Source organism: Triturus cristatus, chromosome 6, assembly GCF_964204655.1.
Source record: "Triturus cristatus chromosome 6, aTriCri1.1, whole genome shotgun sequence".
Lineage (NCBI taxonomy): Eukaryota > Metazoa > Chordata > Amphibia > Caudata > Salamandridae > Triturus > Triturus cristatus.
This window is the reverse complement of record NC_140589.1, coordinates 1,512,214,190-1,512,236,807: the sequence shown is the minus strand read 5'-3', so window position 1 is coordinate 1,512,236,807 and position 22,618 is coordinate 1,512,214,190. Positions and strand designations below refer to the sequence as shown.

General features: G+C 45.5%; 1 long non-coding RNA gene across 2 annotated transcripts in view; it reads left to right on the top strand.

The window, feature by feature from the left end:
* Positions 1-21,737, top strand: part of LOC146821615 (uncharacterized) — a 179,615-nt gene extending 157,878 nt beyond the window's left edge. For both annotated transcript variants that reach the window (XR_014962745.1, XR_014962743.1), the window contains one exon: positions 20,766-21,737. This is a non-coding gene — a long non-coding RNA (uncharacterized LOC146821615). The remainder of the gene's footprint in view (positions 1-20,765) is intronic.
* Positions 21,738-22,618: the final 881 nt, after the last annotated feature.

The window sequence follows — 22,618 nt, the reverse complement described above, 5'->3', positions numbered from 1 at the left end:
GAGATGTAGCTCACCTGTCTATCAGACAAGATATTATTATGCCCTGTTTTTTGGGGGGTTAGGATCCTTAAGAATGCATGCAAAGCGTGTGCCTGAAATTGCTGAAAGAAGCAAATGGCCCTGGACAACTTTAAGAAATGGCTTTGGCTAGGCCACATGAAAAACGCATTGAAATTGATCTTGTGCTGTGAACTGTGGACTAATCCCACCTTAATTGTGGAACTAACAACCACGCTCATAAAGCCGACCTTGCAAAAGGTTGATCTACATAGTGCTAAAGAGACTTTGAGATACAGCCCAAAATCCGCCATAATTAGGGGCAGATTTTCTGACTTATTGCACTGGGACAATGTGATACATAATCACACAAAGCATCACAATCTCTTGGAAGGGTATTTACTTTTCAGTGCAGAAGGTATTTTATGCTGGAAAGCTGCTCTCACTTCAGCGCAAATAGCACTTTGCACTGCTTGACAACACTTTTTGTCAAGGGCGCATTATTTGGGAGTAAGTTGGATGGATAAGTGCAAACATCCATATTTTTTTAAGCGAAGCCAAGTCTACTAAAATAGCCAACTCAAGTTTTGCATAAAAAATAACACCTCCTTAAAGCAGGCGCTAAAAAGGAGAAATTTCTCCAAGCATTCCACAGATTGCATGTGTGATGCACTGCGCATTACACATACAATGGGTCAAAAATGTAAGTATTAGTCTAGGCATAGGGTTTAATACTTGAAGGGATTGCTCCCAGTACAAATTCTATAGTAAATAACACACACACACCTCTGCATTATAGTGCAAAGGTTATTCATGGTGCCGAGCAGCCGATTTATGCACCTATGCAGGGGTAGAAACAACAGCTGGCAATTTTTATTAAATATGGCTTTGCATTACTTTCTCCCCATGTGCAACACAGCACAGCAGGTATGTGTGATATACAGTGGTGCACTAAAAAATAATGTACCTGCCCATGTGTCTGCCCATTGTACAATTTATCTCTGGGACAGCGTTATGAGCAGATCTATTATTTTTAGTGTAACACAGCACAGTAGCTGGGCAACCAAACCACCAATCCACATCAGCACAGGTTTCCTTGCCTTTAACACACTTCCTCATCTTTGAAAGCTGTGACCTAACCGCACACCAAATGTAAACTTGCACCAGACTACCATCCCTGCATGTCAAGGTCCTTCTAGTTCCGATTCCTCTCTCTCAGGTCAGTGCAGTTTCAGCACCTGTTACTGCCACTTCAAAAACATAAGCATAGGACTCAATTAACGTAACGTAAATTTAAAACACATGTAGATTTGCTCACATGTAAATCGACTACTGCACTCACGTGTTTTATCTACACTTTTTCCGACTCACCATTTCCAAATGTGTATTTAATCCTGAGTGTAGACATACATGTGTTTCCCCCCTCATATACAATGGCTCATGGGATAAAGTTATTAGTAGGTGTAAATGTGCCTGTGTAAAAGTAGAGGGGAAATTAATAAAGTATATTCTTCTTTAAAAATTATCAATTTGAAATATAGATGTAAAATCATTTGATATATTTAGTAAGATAATATATCTTAAAGAATCATTAAGAAAATCCCAGCCATAGTAAAAAATGTTTTTTAACAACAGATTTTATTGATTTTCTGTGGTACCAGATGGGCCAAGCCCAGCAAGCAACATACAGTTGAAAGGCATATTGTAAAAACACTAGGTGCTGAAAATGTTTAACCCAGAAGGTCTGCAGAACATCAGACCTGCAACAGCACCTCACCCCCCTCCCCCAACCACGCACCATACATACCATCAAAAATGTAGGACAAACGCATCGAATGAGTTTCCGTCCACATCTGTATGATTCTATCACATTAAACCGGCAAGTCATTTACCACTAGACGTTCAAGAGGATCTCGGTTCACAGGCTGCGTCATTGAGGACAAATCGATATCCCGATATTTGGCCCATCTGGCCCAGATCTTCCCGTGTTTCTGTGGACAGCCCCTCGACTGAAACACCACAATCTGCGCAGACATGCACCTATCCATGGCCTTTTTTCAATTCACTACACATAGTGGGGACGTAGCCTTCCAGTGCTGTGCAATGTCTCACTTTGCCAATGTAGGGCTCAAGAACAGAAGGTGTATTTTATATCTGTTCCCCCCAATGTCTTCCGTGCTGTGAAGGAGTGTAAATCTAGGGTCTGCTGGAATGTCCCATACCAATACCCGCCCCATGCAAGAATGGACGCTCGACCAGAAGTGTTGCAGCGCCCCACAACTTCACACCATATGAAGAAACAACCCCTCATCCGAGTCACAGCGGAGACAGGCGGGGGACTGAATAGCCCCCATCTTCCAGAGGCGGAGGCGTGTGTAATATATCCTGTGGAGATATTTAAATTGGATCAGCCTGTATCTAGTGGAAACTGCGGAGTACCTAGGGCTAGCCAGCGCCTCGGCCCAATCGTCATCTGTCAGAGCGGGCAAGACTGCCTCCCATGCCGCTCGGGTCCGATGTATAGTGGTTTTTGAGTGTGTAGTGAGCGTTTGATAGATTTGCTGGATTTTGTGGGCCCCTAGATCCCCCATCAACAACCGACCCTCTAACGGGTGAATCTCGGGTAGAGACGTGAGATGCCGTATCGGGGGGAACAGGGCATGGCGGAGCTGTAAGTACCTATGGAACTGTAATTTGTGAAGGTCGAAATCTTCCTGCAACCTCTGGAAGGACTTAAGCGTGGACCCCTGCATAATATCTCCAAGAGTCGATATCCCAATATCGTCCCACCTACGAAACCCCTCTAGTGATGAGACAGGCCAGAGGTGAGATCCCTGCCAGAAGGGAGTAGCCCCGGTCAGCATACCCCACCAACCCATAGACCCGACCACCCGCCTCCATATCTGAATAACTGTCGGGCAGGCTGGGGGAAATGCCTCCAAGGACAAGCAGCTGTAAAAGAGGTGGAGCAGCAGGGTATCCGCCATGAAGAGCCTTTCCACGGCATAGGGCGGGTCCACCTGAGAACCATACCACCATTCATTGATTACCAGGAGCTGCAAAGCCCAGTAATACGCCCGTACATCAGCCGCCGCAAACCCACCGCAGTACGTAGACTGGATACACGTTGTAAGCTCCACCTGGACTGCACCACCCTGCCAGAGAAATCTATTCAGGAAGGCATTCATTTGGAGAAACCACGACGGGGGGGATAGGATACAGATAATTCTGCAGTCGATACAGTATGCGGTAAAGACACCATTTTGTAAATGGCGGACCTGCCGTATAGCGAAAGGGGCAGGTGGGGACACACTGTTGTTTCATCACAGACTGCAGGGAACAGCGGGGTGATATTGCATGGCCAAGCCTCGTTAGGGCAAATAAAAAAGGGGAAAGGGGGCACCCCTGTCTCGTTCCCTGCGAATGGGGAAGGGGGCCACGCAAAGTGTCCGGCCGCACGAACCGATGCAGTTAGGTCCGTATATAATAATTTCACATAGGCCCGGAAGCGAGGTCCCAGGTTGACAGCCTCCAAGAGTTTAAAAAGATAGGTCCGGCTCAGCGAGTCGAACGTCTTATCTATGTCTGCCAGCAGGACCGCCGCAGGGCGAACCAGACGGTGAGCTTCCGCCACAGCGTTGTGGGCCCGTCTGATATTGTCTGGTGGAGCGTTGTGGCATGACACCAGACTGATCTGGATGTACCAGATCCTGGATACACGTGCGGAGGCGGTCGGATAGAACCTTCCCTAGCAGTTTAGGCTCAAAATTCAACAAGGAGATGGGGCAATGCGAAACCAGGTCGTCAGGAGGATGACCCGACTTGAGGAAGACTGCAATTTTGGCGTGTCACCAGTCTGGGGGCAGAATGCACTGCTCGGAGGCCTCATGTAGAGCCTTAAGCAGATAAGGTCCAAGAATCCCAATGTGAGGGTGCAGGAAGTCGCACGGGAACAGGTTTGGGCCTGGCACGCATCCCGGGTGGGTATTGGATAATGGTGCCTGCAACTCGTCAAGGGATATGGGTGTGTCCAGGCCGTTGTGCTGCTCGTCTGAGAGTCGACGAGGAGGGATATCTGTAAAAAAATCATCTATATGGGATTCAGCCATGACCTCGCGTTCCTCATAAAGTGCAGCATAAAAATCAGCAAAGGCCTGAACCACAGCCTCAGGAGGTGCACACGTCCCCATCCGGGGACCTCAGTAGGAGGACCTGCGTCGGGACACTCAGGCCTGTCAAAGCCTATGGAGCATCTGGCTGGACTTATCGCCCCATTGATGTATCCTATATTGGGTTGCCAACCAGGCCTCTTTAGCGCTATCTGTATGCAGCTGATGGAGCTGCTGCTGAACATGCAGCATTTTGCATCAGGTGCTGGAGTCAGAACCCTCCACCACTTGGGATTGCAGGTGGACCCGACGGTCCTCCTGGTCCCATATCTGTGTCATGCAGTGCTGCTTCTCCCCGTGCGATAGCTAATGTCTGCCCCCCTAATCGTGGGCTTAAGAGCCTCCCAGAGAGTGCTCGTGGACGGGGAAGTTACGGCATTGAAGGTAAGATAGTCGACAACTGCCTTATGTAGCATCTCCTGATACTCGGTGCCACGGAGCAGTCATGGAGACATACGCCACCGATAGGGGGCTCGACGAGTCTGCAGGCGCAGCTTGAGTTGAACCGGCAAATGATTGGAGAGACCCCGAAGTAGGATGGATGTGTGTGTCACTCTGTGTATATGGCTGTGTGGGAGGAACATATAGTCCAGGCATGAAAGGGTGGGTGAACTGATGATGCATATGTGAACCCGGCTTCCGAGGGGTGAAAGGCCCGCCATGAGTCCGCCCAGCCCAGTGTATGTGCTAGTGTGTGCAATTTGAATCTAGAGGGGGGTACATCTGGCGGCCTAGCTCAACACCTCTCTACGGGATTCATAACATCATTCCAGTCTCCACCCAGTATCGACAGCCCGCCCGGGAGATACCCCCAGAGTTGTGTCAGTTTATCTATGAATGTCTGACCGAGCGGTGGAGGGGCGTAGACACTCCCAATTGTGAGCTGTTCTCCAGCTATAATGCCTGAGATGACCGTGAAATGGCCACCGGGGTCTGACCAGTGATGTGTAACCTGGAGCGGCACTCTGCGGTGAATGAGAACTGCCGTACCTCACACTTCCCTAGTAAAGCCGGAGTGATACACCGTGGCGAACCCATAACGGGAGAGGCAAGTGGATTTAGTGCCTAGAAGATGTGTCTCCTTTAAGAGTAGGACGTTGGCCAAGTAGCGCTTTGCCAAATGGATCACTGCCCCCTGCTTAACCTTATTCAGTGAACCCTGCACATTCCAGGCTAAAATGTTGAGTTCCCCCAGCAGAGAGTTAGCCCTGGTGTGGGCCATTCCTAGTTCTTATAGCGTGTAGTGTTAGACGATGTGATGGTGACGGAGCAAGGAATTGTGTGCATGGTGCATAAAACTTAGAACTAACAACAAACAACCCCCCCAGACCCTCCTGCCTCCCCCACCCCCATACTTCCAGGAACAAGGAGTATCTGTCGCAGTGGAATCCCGTCCAAGGCCCCAAACATGATGACCCAAGCGGTTCTTCCAATGGATCCCCCCCCCACCCAACATTACCCAACATTACCCAACATTACCCAAAACAATCAGGGCATGCTATGTCCGACACCTTCCAGGGCAGGTAAGAAAGACCCCAACCATAGGATCAGGAGCAACCCAGCGTGGGGCTACCACCAGCGTCTTCGCCCATCTATGGACGAAGAACAGGATGCGATAAGTCGTTATGTCCAAGCTACCTCAGTCTCCGAGACCTGTCTGGCTCTGGGCACGCCAGTTGGATAGAGATCTATTGCGCCTCGTAGCCGTGTCCCAGCCTTGCCAACCGCTCCGGTGTGAGCCCTGGGTGGAGTCCGAGTCTATATGAGGTGGCGATTGAGGCTTGAGGTTGCGTCTCTCATCAGTCCACATGAAGACCTCCTCCGGGGAGTCAAAGAAGAATGTCTTTGCGTTGTAGATCACTTTCATCCAGGCGGGTAACAGAAGCGCATAGGATAAGTTCAATTCTCGTAGTCGCCGCTTGGCTGCCACGAAGGACTGGCGCTGCTGCTGGACCAACCTAGTATAGTCCGGGAAGACCATGATGTGATGAGATTCAAAAATCATTTTGTCCTTATTGAGCCGGGCATATCGAAGGATGGCTTCCCGATCAGCATAATTGAGGAGCCGGGTGATAACTGGCCTGGGACGCCACCCACAAAGCAGGAGGACATGTCCGCAGGCAGTAGCAGTGCCTTAAGCTAGCCCGAGAGGAAGTTGTCCATCGACGTCCCCTCGCAGCCTTCTGGAAACCCACCAAGCGAATAATGTTGCGACTGGCCCTACCCTCTGTGTCTTCTACCTGTGCCGCCAGCTCCCGGGAGACCATGGCAAGTTTGTCCACTTTCTGCTGGAGGGTGGATACAGTGTCTTCCACAGTTGAGACCCTTGTCTCCACTTCAGTGATCCGGTCCACAGCCTTCCTAAGATCCTGGTGGAGAAACGACACCTCTGAGCCCACGGCCCCGATCTGGGCCTCTAGAGCTGTCTGCGACTGTTTAATCGCCGCCAGCAGCATCGCCGTGTCGGAGGACAGACCCTCTGCAGCTTTCTTCCCTGCGGGGGTGGTGGTGTAGTGATCCATGGTGTTCTGCTTGGGAGCCGCCCCACCATGCTTATCTTTGCCCATGGCTGCTGAGGGTGCAGACCGCAGGGGCCCGCGCCAGGTCGGCCCCAACCACAGACAGAAACAGCAGGGAAGGCAGCAGGAGACAGGTGGGCGACAATCAGCGGTACGTGTCCTACCGCCCCGGGTCCAATCGTAGGGCTCCGCCCCAGCTTCCCCAGCAGTCACACTCCCAAGGCCACCGGTGGATGTCCGGGACCAGCTTCTCAGTGTCCCAGGGGGCTGAGAAGGAACCACCACCAGCACAGCCCAGGCGCCGCAGGGAGGCTCCCACCTCAGGGAGAGAGGTGACCGCAGGTGAAACAGTCCAGCTGCACACACACACATCGTCAGTCAGGCAGCCTCAGGAGCACAGGCCACGCGTCGCACTCCTCGTTACCGTGAAGCCGGCGCGGAGGGCAGCCACGGGGCGCCACACAGCGGGAACCGGCCACCGGTCTAGCCACTCACTGGCAAGGCACAGGGCCACAGGTTACGCCAACTCTACTGCAATGAGGCAGCCGCCTCAGTACACTCGACTCAGGCCAGGCACAGATATCAGGCGTCGGCAAACTGGATCTCGTAGCGAGCCCCGGCGCAGCCTCCCCCACAGTCGCAGACTCCGCAGCTCCGGGCACGCTGATCAGTCCCAGGTGGCATTCGGGGCAATCCTGGCTGAGCGGTGGTCTAAGAACACCGGTCCCCGTGTGGGCCCTGCCAGGTCTGGAGCGGCTCCCCCGCAGGCGCCAATGCACAGGGAGGCGGGGGCATGGGCACCACAATGGTGCCACGGCGACGATGAAGGCCGCTCGCTCAATCTGCACACATCAGCCCCTCTCAGGAGCTGGTCCGCAGTTCACGCACCTCAGGGGCCGCACTGAACAGGGCCAATGTCTCCATAGCTGTCCCGCCAGTGAGAAAGGCGAATGGCGGCCGTGGCAAGCCTCCTCCGCTCACGGCTGCACACGCGGCCACCACCGGTCAGGCATGTATCAGGGTTTTCCCAGCCCTCCACCACCACCGCAACTCATCAGCAGGATCACGGCATGTTCTGCAGCAGGTGACCCATTGTGACAGTCGCTGGGATCAAGGATACCGCAGGATATTGGCCCTGAGAAGGAGCACACAGCGGAGCTCTAGGAAGACCCGTCCGCCATGTTCGGCTCCTAAGCCACGCCCCCATAGTAACATTTTTATTTTTATTTAATGTGCATTATAGTTTGTTACAACTCATGTGTAGTATAATTTAATTTTTTTTTACATATTTAACAAAAGTTTAAAAGTTTAATCTAATTTTATTTTTAAATTGCATTTTAAAATAATAAAATAGTTATTTAATAGTTATACTTTTAACATTAAGCAAGATTGTAGGTTTTTATTTACTTATTTTAAAATAATCTTATTTGTTTATCATTATTTTTATGGGATGTTATTTTTTACTTTCTGCCTAATACCATTTTCTTTGGGAGTGTATTGCAGTGCCTGGGAGTGGCAATGTGTGGTGGTTGACCTATTCCATTTCTGGGCTAGAGTACATTTATTACTGTTTTATTGCCTTAAGGCTGTACTTTGGAAGTGTGCTTTATGAATAATAATGGGCTTACTATTTGCGGTGGGTGTTTCTAGCATCCTGTCTCTCTCTAAAAACCCCTCTCTAATTTTCCCTAAAGTCTCCCTATTTTGTTATTAGTATTCCCCATTTTGTAGCCACTACCCCTTTTCAGATTTACTATTAAGACATAGGGCCTCATTTAGATCTTGACGGGATTCCCGTCGTCCCTCCGCGGCGGAGTTTACAAGTAATCCGCGAAGCTGATGGAATTCTGCCCAGCCTATTTAGATGTGTGCTGGCTGAATTGCTGTCTGTGTTGAAAGAGTGTTTTCCGTCATATAAACGTTTCACCGCTGTCGACGCGGCGGTCTTCTCTGCTGACTGACTGCACTGAGCCTATTTAGATGCTACAGTTGAGCTGGCGGTGTTCTAGGGGCGGCTGCCGACGGAGTGATTCTGTCACATGACACAGTCAACATTGTACTATTCCTGAGGCTGTAGGATGGATGCTAGCATCACACACCGTTTTGGCCACAGTACCATGATGTCTTGTTTAAAGTTTGTGAAAATCTGATTGCAATGTTATCTTTGTCATTCTCTCTTTGCTATCCACAGATCAATTTCTAGATCATGCTATGTTTCAAAATGCTTTTGTGTTTAATTTAGTATGTTGTCCTGTGGAAATGTGGATTTTCCTGGTCAGTTATGTCCCCTATCTTGGACCCCAACGGTTCTATATGCATGTTACAAGTACATGTATGTTCCCTCCAGTTCCAGTTTCTAAGACGCAAACATATGTGTGTCTACCGTCAACATGTTCTCTGTCAGATCCGCCATCAATGGGCTGGATATTCGATTCCTAAGTATAAAAGGCCACCGACTTTATATGGCCAAGTTACTCCATTTTTACAGTTCAGGCGAGTAGGCCCGATTCTGTCCTCAAAGCCTTTCCCTGCTCTCTGTCTCTGACAGCTTCAGCTTGAGCTCGCATCTGTATCCATGAACTTTGTCCTACTCCCTGTGCAGCTAACGGTGCCTGCCTCGGCTAGTTTTCGCCTGTCTGCCAAGAAGTTGTATTTCACCTTCGAATTATCTATTTTGCTCTTCAGCCGATGCATTCTTGCCTAGTAGTTTAAGTAAACATTCCTCCAGTTACCAAGCAAAAGGCCAGGCTTCTCTGTCTTCATGCAAGTGATTCATAGCCCTGTTGCTATGGAAAGTTTTCTGCCCCTCGCATCTCATATAGACACTTAGACGCTTGTACACGCACATAGTCAGTATAGAATAGATTCTGTCCGAGAGTCTCTTCCTTGTGGATAACATAGTTCTTTAAACATAGGATGTTAGATATGATTTGGGATTAGGATGACTCGACCCCAGACTTCTCGTCTCCACATGTAGAGCTAAATGTCAAGTCCCCTTCACCCCCTAGTTACACGTCGATTACACGTCATGCTGCCGCGCGCGCATCTATGCCAAGTATTATCTTATAGATCCACCTATGTCTGATAATGCAAGCCAATTATGTTTCTTTTATTCCTTATTACGCCTAGTTTCGATTATGTCACTGTCACGTCATTTTTCTTATCAAATGTTACGCCTTCTACATTCGTTTCATTGTAATGCACTTATTATAAAAATGTATGTCTGTTAATAAGTTATTGTACTTCACTTCCTGAACCCTCGTGGTGACGGAACCTGAAGGCCGCCACTCGAGTCGGCCATTTTGAATGGAATAAAGCCCATTAGAAAACCTCTTATACCACGGATTCTGCCTCTTGTTATTTTGAGCTATTTTACTTTATTTTAAGACTCCGTACGAAATTCAGTCAGGTAATATTTATTTTATTTACCACATAATGGCGCCCGAACAGGGACACTTTCTCATCTCACGCGCCGGCGGTGCGTTGCAGGCCCGGTCTCCTGCCACAGCTGGACGGACCATAAACGCGTACCAGCAGGATTTCCTGTAAGCTCCCTCCGGTCAAGCGGGGGCGACTGAGGCTGCGATCAACCCAGACGAGGCGGTGAGAAGTGCGAAGTATCCCGACCAGAGCCTAGCTGAGAGAGCAAGATCCGAGGTATACAGAGGCCCACCAGGTTTTCCGAAATTCCGACGTCCAGAGGGTCCGATGTCCGCAGTTATCGAGTCCTGTCCTTTCTCTGAGGCCTTCCGTTTCAAGGAGCTACTCGGTGAGTACCATCGCCGGGGAGGCATGTTGACGTGCACATAGGTTGTGCCGGTCAAGACGGATTTGGGTACACAAATCCGGTCTGCACTGTTTAGCAGTGTATATGTACTGTTTAGCAGTATATCAAGTATTCCGAAGTATTCAGTTATTGTCAAGAATTCAGCGTGGTGATTAGTTAAGCAGACTGTCATCATTGTCGACCATTATTAAATGTTTAATGTTTAATGTTTAAAGTATTCAGAAAATGTCTTGCATATTGTGGTATGAATGACTGTTCATTGTTCACTGTTCATTATTGTGTTTCTCGTATTAAGTAAGTTCAAGAGTAAGTATCAGATCAGTTGTTAATATGCCGCTCTTCTCGAAGTTAAGACAGATTACCACCAGAAAAGGGGTGCTTGAAGAAGCAGTTCCTATTCCTCCTAGAGACACTCCAGGACATTTCATGTACCATAAACATGGCATAGATGCCATATTGTTTCTTGATCTATGGGTAGATTATACCAAGGGATTACCGGAAAGTCAAAGGTGGCCCATAGCGGGAACCTGGGATGCAGAGTGCATCATGAAAGTGGAGGAAGAGTTATGGAAAAGAAAGGTCAGACAGTCACAGAAAGACGCTATCGAGTTATGGCGTAAAGAATCTCATAGACGAACAGAAAAAGCACGTAGACAAGAAGAGAGGAGTAAAGAAAGTTCAAATAAAGTTCAAGAAAATCTATTAATTGAGGAAGGTATCCGAGTGAAATCAGAACAAGTAAATAGACAAAGTAATGCTCTTATGAATGGTATGTATCCCCTTCTAGCCGAAGGATTACCTAAGGCTGCTCCAGAGATACCAAAAGACTTGCCACCCCCATTATTTCCAATTAAGGTACATCCAAAAGGGCGTCCCAGAACCGCAGAAGACGTTTTCCTTTCCTCATATCTAGATGATGCAGCCCCCGAGTATGCTAACGCCACACCACATAGACCGTCTGGCGGAGGGGTTCAACGTCAGGATCAGGTATCTGTCCCCGTGCAACAGCAAGTCCCGACGCAAGTTTCGGCAAGCACATCTGTTTCCGCATCTGTTTCCGCAGTCGACTCTACAGGGGTATCGACACCCATAGTTGCTGTGTCACGTTCAACGAACCCTTTCACACCCGACGCCCCAGATGGGGCCACGGGAGGTGCTAGCAGTACTTTTACACCACCTAGAATAAATAAACTTGTCTTTCAAGAGTCAGCACATTCACGTACACCTAAGTTCGTAAATGAACGTACGCTTAAGGAACTCCTTGTAAATTGTAGATATGACCCGGTGGTTGGTAAAGAGGATGAAATGGTCCTGGCATCATTACGTATTAGGCGAGCCGCAGAGTATTTAGCAAGGTTACCAGGGATGACTACGCATCTGGATAACATATATCATTTTGTTCAAACAGGACGAGATCCAGGATGTATTAACAGAGCTATGGAATTCCAGAAAGTAGAAATACAGGGGGAACTGTTACGTTTCCTCATAAACTGTGTGATCAGAAATCAAGATCGTCCGGGGGTAGACATGAACGTAATGCTTACTCTTACAAGATGGAGTCAGAATATATCAGAAGGGAGACACGATAAGCAAAATTGTATAATAGCCATGTGCCGAAAAATCCGTAAAGAAATAGAACGTATTCATGCAGAAAGATTGGGAACAGACGAGTTTGAGCAAGATGAAGTGTCCGAATCAGGGGACTCTGCAAGACAGTCAGAGACCATAGCCTATGTAGGCAGAGGAAGATCCTGTGAAAATACTAGATGTTTTTCTGATCCCATACATTCTGTATGTCCAAATAATAGCAGAACGTATCCAACGCCTGTAATAAATCTGAAGTCTCCTGAACATTCGTTTCAAGCCGCAGATAAAATACTACGAGAACGAAGGGGTTACCACCTCCTCGATTCCATGGATGAGCAAGAATTAGCCAGATCAGCCGTTCACTGGATCGTTAGTCCTGAAAAATATGGTGATGAGACCGTAGCACACACGTTTCTCAATCTCAGTACAGATGAACAACGTTTAGCTGGAATCTATATGATTCAGCAACTCCTCATATTATATAAGAGCCAACATGCTGACCCTGGTCCTTTACCTGATATATTAACGGAACTACTTACGTACAGATGGAGAGGTTCTAGTAACAAGCTAATTAAAGAGATATTAGTGTCACGTAAGCAGTACGTCCTTTTTGTAAATCCAGATTCTCTCTCCCTGCCCCCCAGAGAAAGAGCACCGTACTACATGGATAGACAAAATCCTTTACGAGAAGTGCACCCAATAAAAGGCGAAGACAATGAGTTTCACCGTGTATTTGTTTACACACCCATATCAAAAATGGAATTATTAGAAATGAAGAAAGTAGTACCTAGCCATGATAAAGACCCAGCGGGTTTCCACCGAGAAATTAAAGACATGTTACTGATGGGAGAGTACACCTTTCCTGATATTATGACGATATTAAAGGTGCTTTTGCCTGCTGGCATTTATGAAAAACTGAAAGAAAAAGAGTGGGAAGTGGGAGACCAAAAGATAGACTGGACAGCATTAGCAGAGGAAGAAAGGGGCCGAACTGCAGGTTCGGGGCTCGGGGATAAAGTTAAACTATTACCAGGTTTACTAGTACAGGTACTGCCACGTTTATTAACTACAAAAAAGGAAGATTGGGGTGCAATCACTGCCTGCAAACAAAAGCAAGATGAAGACACAAGCGATTATTATGCTCGATTTGAAAAATGTTTTGGTATAAATAGTGGTATAAAAGCAAGTAGTGACTCATATCCACATTTATTTGTGACAAAATTAGTGGAAAATGCATTACCTCCAGTAAAGAATAGAATATTGAAATTCGAGAGTACCTGGCAAAGTAACACTCCGTCGCAAATGCTACAAATGTTACAGTATCATCACAATAGAATTAGGGATGAACAAGAACACGAGCATAGACGCATGAAGGATACAAAAATGAAAATGCTAGTTTCTCAGACAGTACCAGCAGATGGTCACAAAAAGAGTGTGACACATTCTGGTGATTCTGCAGTTCCTGTAAAAGGAACCTGCAATTACTGTAAACAACTGGGCCATCATGTACACGATTGTCCAGTCCTGAAACGTAATATAGCTACAGGCATTACAAAGGAGAGACCACGATTAGTTAGACAAGATCAGAATGAACAAGGAGCTATGCTGCATGGACAGTCCGTGCCAGTTCAGCAACAGTCCATGCCAGCCTCACAGCAACCCATACAGTTTGTGCCAGCTGCACCATCGTTGCCTGCTACTGCCACACAAACCGCAACACGACAACTGTATCAGACTGCACAGTATGAATACCCTGAATACCAGCGATACGCATGAACCAGCCTAGAGAGGGAAGTTGACTTACCACTTATCGAGATTCCTGTAGATCAAGAAGGACCTTATGTACATAGTGAATTATTAGGTCAAGATAGAAAATTCTTACTCGATACAGGGGCAAGTCGAACAACTATAAAACGTAGTGAAGTTCCAGGGGCACCCCTCTCAGGCTCTCAAAATGTTTCCCTTGGTTTTTCGGGAAAACCTATTGTTAATGAAGTATCAAAGCCTCTACCACTTACGATAGGACCTTTGACACGAACTACAGATTTATTGCTTACTAAATCATGCCCAGAAAATCTGTTAGGAATTAAAACTCTGAAAGCACTAGGAGCCATAATATGTTGTTCTCCGGAAGGAGTAAGGTTGTTTTTACGTGATTTTAAAGGTCACTATGTGTCTAGAGACATGGATCCCCGACTACAGACTTTACCAGTACATCTATGGGCACAAGGCCCTACGGATGTTGGCTGCATGAACATTACACCCTATCGAGTCACACTGAAAGCAGGAGTGGTACTACCACGAATGCGACAATACAAGTTACCGCATGATGCTGTAGTGGCTTTGCTGAAAATCATTGATGAGCTAATTGCCCAGGGAGTAGTTGTAGAAACAGACTCCAATGTATGTAATTCACCGATAATTCCGATTCTTAAACGAACTGATCCTACTGCTCCACCAGTGTACCGATTGGTTATTGATTTGCGTGAACTAAACAAGTGTATTGTACCACAATTCCCTGTGGTCCCTGATATATCATCGTTATTGACAGCAATTGATTCCGAAGCAACATTCTTTACTGTAATTGATCTCAAGAATGCCTTTTTCAGCGTCCCAATAGATCCGGAAAGCCAATACTTGTTCGGATTCAGTTTAAATGGGCGCAGCTTTAAATTCTCACGCGCTCCCCAAGGATTTACAGAAAGCCCCAGCATCTACAGCCAAGCACTGAAACGAGAACTTGACAGTATCCACATGCCAGTCAATACAGCACTGCTTCAATATGTCGATGATCTGCTGATCACCGCGAGAAGCGAGCCAGAATGTGAAAAAGCTTCTCTGACAGTTTTACATTTCCTAGCCGACAAGGGGCACAAGGTGTCCCCTTCTAAGCTGCAATTCTGTGTTCAGCGAGTTATTTATCTTGGTCACTCGCTGTCCAAGGAGGGAAGGCAGCTTACACCAGATCGCATCCAGTTAATTGCTAACATGTCAATACCCCAGACACAAAAGGAGGTGCGGGCTTTTATAGGCCTCACTTCATATTGTAGACAGTGGATCCCTCAGTACGCATTTCTAGCAAAACCACTCATTCAGTTAACCACACAGGAGGCAGCCACATCGACTGTTCTCCCTTGGACTCAGGAACATACACAAGCTTTTGAAAGCCTAAAGGAAGCTTTATGTCAAGCACCTGTTTTAGCAACACCATGTTATAGCAAACATTTTACACTCTTTGTTACAGAACGCGAAGGTACTGCCTTATCAGTACTCACTCAGGATCAAGCAGGATCACGCAAGCCATGTGCTTATTTTTCCAGTACATTAGATCCCGTAGCTCAGGCTTTGCCTGCATGCCTGAAATCAGTGGCAGCGACAGCTTTAGCAATTAGACAAAGCGATGCCATAGTATTAGGACACCCATTGACAGTACAAGTACCACATGCAGTAGAGGTTCTTGTGAACCGAACACAAACACAACACTTGACCATAGCAAGACTTACTGGTTATGAACTGACATTGTTTCAACCACACATAGAGATCCGACGGTGTAATACATTGAATCCTGCTACACTATTACCTGTAATTGGAACAGACCCACTAGCTCATGATTGTGTTGAAATCATTGAAATAAAGACGAAACCTAGACAAGACTTGACAGACGTTCCATTGCTAGATCCAGACCTGACGTTATATGTAGATGGTTCGTGTATGAGGACAAGTACAGGAAATTTAGTTGCCGCATATGCAGTCACAACAGACACTGAAGTTATTGAGACAAATTGTATAGATACTTTGTCAGCCCAAGCAGCAGAACTTGTTGCTCTAACACAAGCCTGTATTCAAGCCGCGGACAAGAAAGTCAACATATATACTGATTCACGTTATGCATTTGGAGTCGTACATGACTTCGGAGTGCTTTGGCGGGAGAGGGGTTATTTAACTTCTCATGGAACACATATTCAACACGGGTCCCTCATTCATGCTCTGTTAGACGCGATTCATTTACCGACTGCAATATCAATTATGAAATGTAAAGCACACACGAAGGTTACTGATATCATTTCTCAAGGCAATGATTTAGCTGACAGAACAGCCAAACAGACTGCTCAGAATCGCACATCCGACATGACAAAGCCAATAGTTCAGACACCAACACAGTGTATGACAATTAAGGATCCCACACTTGATGTAATTGACATACAGACACATGCCACAGCAGAAGAAATAAAGAAGTGGACTGAACTAGGAGGGATCCAGACAGATCAAGGATGGATGACGAAAGAGAAATCTGTATGGTTTCTCCCTGATTCCATGGTTCAAGCCATTATAGCTACAGTTCACAGTCCAGCACATTTAGGAGAGAAGGCTATGCTAGACAGCATTCAGCACATTTGGTTCAATAAACATTTACGAGCAGCAGCTAAACAAAAAGTTCGTACCTGTATGATATGTTGTCAGTTTAATCCAGGAAAGAGTGTTCCCGTAGAGCAGGGTGGATTTCAGCCTCCTGACCATCCTTTTGAAGTCCTCCAGATGGATTATATTCAGATGGAACGTTGTCGAGGATTCAAATATGTCCTCGTAGTTGTCTGCGCTCTCTCCCGTTGGACAGAGGCGTATCCCGTATCAGATTACACTGCCCCGACTACTGCCAAGCAGCTAGTTCGAGAATTCTTCCCACGGTACGGTTTACCACGTGTTGTATATTCAGATAACGGCCAGCCTTTCTCATCCGAATTAATGAAACATGTCTCACTTTTGTTGGGATATCAGTGGAAATTCCACTGTGTCCGACACCCCGAGGCAGCAGGTCTCGTGGAACGACATAATCAACTTTTAAAAATCAGATTGTCCAAAATATGTCAGGAAAAAGGTGTGGACTGGATAGTAGCCTTACCAGTTGCGCTATTCTACATGAGAATGGTAGCACACTCTCGAACAGGGCTATCCCCGTATGAGGTGATCTTTGGTAGACCACCGAATATGTGGGGGACGCCTATACCCCGTAAAATAACTGATGTTGACTGTAATATGCTGACAGATTACCTGGCTTCCTTGATGTCTGCACTACAATCTTCTCGTTCACAGGTGGTCGCAGCTTTTCCTGACAACACTGAGGTGAAACCCCATGACGTGGTCCCCGGGGACTTTGTCCTGGTTCGGAATTTTGATAGGAAAAGCCAATTGGATCCTAGGTGGAAGTTGCCTAAGCAGGTCCTGCTGACGACCAGAACAGCTGTGAAGATCGAAGGACGGAAAGGATGGGTGCATTCCACCCATATAAAAAAATTTCATGGACTACCTTCAGATATAGACACTGTGCCCTGCACTCCCTCACAGACTGATTCAAAACTTCCTTTTGTTGAACAAAATGACTCTCAGTGCTATAAACAGAAACTCAGGTCCAGATCTAAACTGTCGGACGATTTGATTGTTTAAGTCCTCTCCAAGGTGAAGCGGTTGAATCTGTCCCGACATGTATCCCTTAGGTCTGAATGATGCAGAGTCCAGAATCATAATGAAACGACATGCTTATTGTAAATTACTGCGTAACCACTGTATTGTGACATTATTAATTTTGTTTTTATTGAGTATTTTAGTAATTATTACGAGTATGATTTTGCACATATATCATCCTGTTTCTAAACGTGTTTTCAATATAACTGATGAACATTCTTTTAGTGACCTACCGCCACATGAGTTGTCCTATAGACTTGCGCTGCGCAATAACACATTCATTAGTATGTTACATCATTCCCATCAGACTAGTAATGCGACAAATTGTTGGGTGTGTGGCCGACTCCCTCCCTATCAGAATAACAAAGGAGTTCTGCCTTTCTTTCCACATCCGTTTACACGCAATGGCTCCTGTGGAGCATGGTTTAGTTTATTAAATTCCATAGACCCAGACACAGCAGTTTATCAACAACATTGGATATGGGGAAATCTAAATCTAGTTTTATTCAAAGTCTGTCACCCTAATAAGGAGGGTCACCCCAGTAGAACAGGAACTGATTTAGAAAATGAAGTGTATAAATTAGGTAATTTTACGCCTAATCTTATGATTTTGAATGTCAAATCCGAAGTTGAACTAATTCTGCCCACTATGTCAGTATTTCCAGTAAAGGGTGAATTATGTGTGAGAAAAGTTGGTTCCATACATATGGGCCATAGCCAATGCGTTACTACAGTAGAATATAGTGATCAAGGCAAATCTTCATTTAGAGCTTCTCGCCATTCTTACTTTATATGTGGTCAGACGGCATATATGCGTCTGCCTCTAGATTGGGATGGTACCTGTTACATAGCATTCCTTTTGCCACCTGTTTTCCTAGCTCCTCCTGATTATTATCGAAATGTTCATTTAGTACACAATAGAGAGCGAAGAGATCTCCCAGTTGTCGATTATACTGAGACGGCATGGGACAAGTATGTAGATTTCAATAAAGGTATCTTTCCCTATATAGGTACAATATCAAATAGTAAGCTGATACGCAGACTCACCAAGACTCTTGAAGCTGTAGTAAACGAGACTATAGCCGCCCTAGGCAATCTGACAGAGGAACAATCAGTGATGAGAATTGTTGTTCTCCAGAATCGTCTTGTCCTTGACGTCATCCTGGCCGATAGGGGCGGAGCTTGCAGGGTCATCGGATCCAGCTGCTGCATTCTCATACCAGAAAATTCGCCATCTGTATATAAAGCTATAACACGCCTTCATAAGATTGTAAGCCAGATACACGAGAATCCAGGCACTTGGACGTGGTCCGGGTGGTTTTGGAGTGTGATATCAGCCTGGGGATGGAGAGTTCTATCCTTCCTAGGTATTGGCCTTCTTATGCTTTTCAGTTGTTGCATATGTTTGCAATGTGGACCAGCGATTTGTGGTCTGTGTGCCACATCGTGTATTCCACATCAAGGTTTTCGCTCAAGATCCCGGAAGAAGAAGGAAGAAGAAATGATGCTCCATGAGCAAATCGATGGAATGATGAAGATTGATGTCTCGTGAAGGGCAAGAAGGGGACAAGGAGGGAATGTGGAAATGTGGATTTTCCTGGTCAGTTATGTCCCCTATCTTGGACCCCAACGGTTCTATATGCATGTTACAAGTACATGTATGTTCCCTCCAGTTCCAGTTTCTAAGACGCAAACATATGTGTGTCTACCGTCAACATGTTCTCTGTCAGATCCGCCATCAATGGGCTGGATATTCGATTCCTAAGTATAAAAGGCCACCGACTTTATATGGCCAAGTTACTCCATTTTTACAGTTCAGGCGAGTAGGCCCGATTCTGTCCTCAAAGCCTTTCCCTGCTCTCTGTCTCTGACAGCTTCAGCTTGAGCTCGCATCTGTATCCATGAACTTTGTCCTACTCCCTGTGCAGCTAACGGTGCCTGCCTCGGCTAGTTTTCGCCTGTCTGCCAAGAAGTTGTATTTCACCTTCGAATTATCTATTTTGCTCTTCAGCCGATGCATTCTTGCCTAGTAGTTTAAGTAAACATTCCTCCAGTTACCAAGCAAAAGGCCAGGCTTCTCTGTCTTCATGCAAGTGATTCATAGCCCTGTTGCTATGGAAAGTTTTCTGCCCCTCGCATCTCATATAGACACTTAGACGCTTGTACACGCACATAGTCAGTATAGAATAGATTCTGTCCGAGAGTCTCTTCCTTGTGGATAACATAGTTCTTTAAACATAGGATGTTAGATATGATTTGGGATTAGGATGACTCGACCCCAGACTTCTCGTCTCCACATGTAGAGCTAAATGTCAAGTCCCCTTCACCCCCTAGTTACACGTCGATTACACGTCATGCTGCCGCGCGCGCATCTATGCCAAGTATTATCTTATAGATCCACCTATGTCTGATAATGCAAGCCAATTATGTTTCTTTTATTCCTTATTACGCCTAGTTTCGATTATGTCACTGTCACGTCATTTTTCTTATCAAATGTTACGCCTTCTACATTCGTTTCATTGTAATGCACTTATTATAAAAATGTATGTCTGTTAATAAGTTATTGTACTTCACTTCCTGAACCCTCGTGGTGACGGAACCTGAAGGCCGCCACTCGAGTCGGCCATTTTGAATGGAATAAAGCCCATTAGAAAACCTCTTATACCACGGATTCTGCCTCTTGTTATTTTGAGCTATTTTACTTTATTTTAAGACTCCGTACGAAATTCAGTCAGGTAATATTTATTTTATTTACCACAGTCCCATCCCTGTAATTTGATGAAATTGATGTTATTTGTTTCACAAATCAAAGTTTATTTACTAAAGAATTGTAAGGCATGTCATTTGTTATGCTGAATATAAGTGGTTATTTTTGTGAAAATGTATTTTTCAATGTTCCCATGATGACTAATGCTATATATCCTTCTAAGTTGTATAAAGGTCAGAATATTTGCTACTAGGGCTTGGAATGGTTAATTTCATATCTAACCTCTCTACTGTGTTGTGTTAAATGGTTGGTAAATTCTATGTATACTTTCAAATCATTTTACTACATTTCAGGACATCTTTTCACCTGCTTTTTGAAGTGTCAATCAAACCTTTTGTGTAACCCACTATGGTACCACTGAAAGGTACAATCATAATATTTAACTTTTTACTTTTAGGTTGCTTCAGATTTTCATTTTAAAATAAATTGATGTATAATACAGATTTTTAAAATTTGTATCTTTCATTAAATCATAATAGGTCCAACAGCCAGAGTACGTCGGCAACCATCTACCACTGAGGAGACCTCCGCTCCAGACCAGGATCAAGCCTTCACTGAGGACAACACTCCTGAAATTCTGGTTGATGGGGAGCAATCTGGTCCATCTGGTCTGTCTGGGCAGACAGCTCAAGGGATTCTCATTCAGCTCACACCTACCCCCTACCCCAGGTGTTACCACACTTCAGCAAATGAACACCTCCACTTTCTGTGTCCAAACCAACATCACACCCATCTTGTCCCCCCTTCCCCCACAGTCCTGGCTTATGTCAAACCACCACCTCCAGTTCAGCCAAGAACCAGTAGGATTGGGCACACTGGTTCAAGGACACAGGGTAGTGGGGGTAGGTGTCATGGGAGGGAATCTTGTGTGCCAACAAAGTTAGGCCAAAGGGTTCACTGTCACCCAGGTCACCATCAACCAAGTATTGGGATCCATTCCTCAGTCCCAAGATGTGATGGGCCAGGTGCAGAAAGAGCTCTGGGAGTTGAAGCAGTTGCAGAGGTAGCATAATGTACAGATGGAGAATCTGACTTCCAATATGGGCTCCCTGACTGGGGTGCTGCATGATATTTCCACCCAAATGTGCAGGGCTTGTCCAGCAACATCTTCCCCTTTCTGTGGTCCAACTATATATGTTCCAACTTCATCTACCTCAACTACAGAAAGGAAGGCCCTGCCTTTGAAAGAACCAACTGCACCCACCTCAGTTCCTGCAACTGTGGATCCACCACCCCCCTCAGGAGAGGACTTTCAGGTGGACTAGCAGGAGAATATGGCAAGACCTCCACCACCAACACCAGAGAGAGCTGCAGAACATAATTCCTCTGTGTGTAACTACCATTCACTATGTTAACTATTATCTGGACACATATAACTTTCTGCTGCCAGCTGTAATTTGGATATTGCACTATAAACAATTTTGGCTCTGCAATAATAGTTCCATTCACCATGATTGACTGTTTTTTTTATTTTTTTATTTTATCCTGTGTTTTTTGGTTTTTGGGTATGTTGAATAAAACAAAACTGACAAGATCAAGAACTGTTGTTGTATTTTATTTCTCAATTGGTTAATGTTTTCTTTTGTATCATACATTGAATAATGTACACAATAAAACTATTATTTAGTCATAACTAATTTTCAAGTAGGCAATGTGTCTCAAATCTTATAACAATTAGGAAAAAGAACAAAAGCAACAGCCAATTAACTAGTAATTTATTAAATTGTAAAAAATACATTGTTTTCATTATTTTTGTAACCATTACAACCCATGCATTACCCAAATACTTTATGCATTTTTCGCATTTACAGTTCCAGACCTTGCCGCTATGGAAAAAAGGAATATATTCAAATATATCAGATTAAATAGGCTAACTAATATTGATTTATGTCATCAGCTGGAACCTGATCTTCTGACCCACAATAGGAATCCCACATCAATAACACCAATAGTCTGAATCATGACAGTACTCTGTTTAGTGGCCAAAGTGTCATTCCAATATAGGGTTGCAGCTTCTGTTGCAATGTCACAAAAAAACTCTCTAAGTGTTGTGCCACAAAAAGTTATTTCGACAATGATTACACACATCAACAGCCTCAGACACATAAAACAAAATGAGGATTTCGCAAATGTGAAGGGAGATTAGTGTGATTTGTGTCGATTACTACATGTGATTAGAGCTATTTAAGCAGCACATATAGTCTTGGTGCTCCCATTCCACACAAAAGAAGTCTAACACTTCTAAAACTTCAATTCAATCCCTGCGAAAGTTGTCTTTGTAATAGATATGTACACTCAAAGTCTGTGTGCGTCTTTCACAGGATAAATCCAT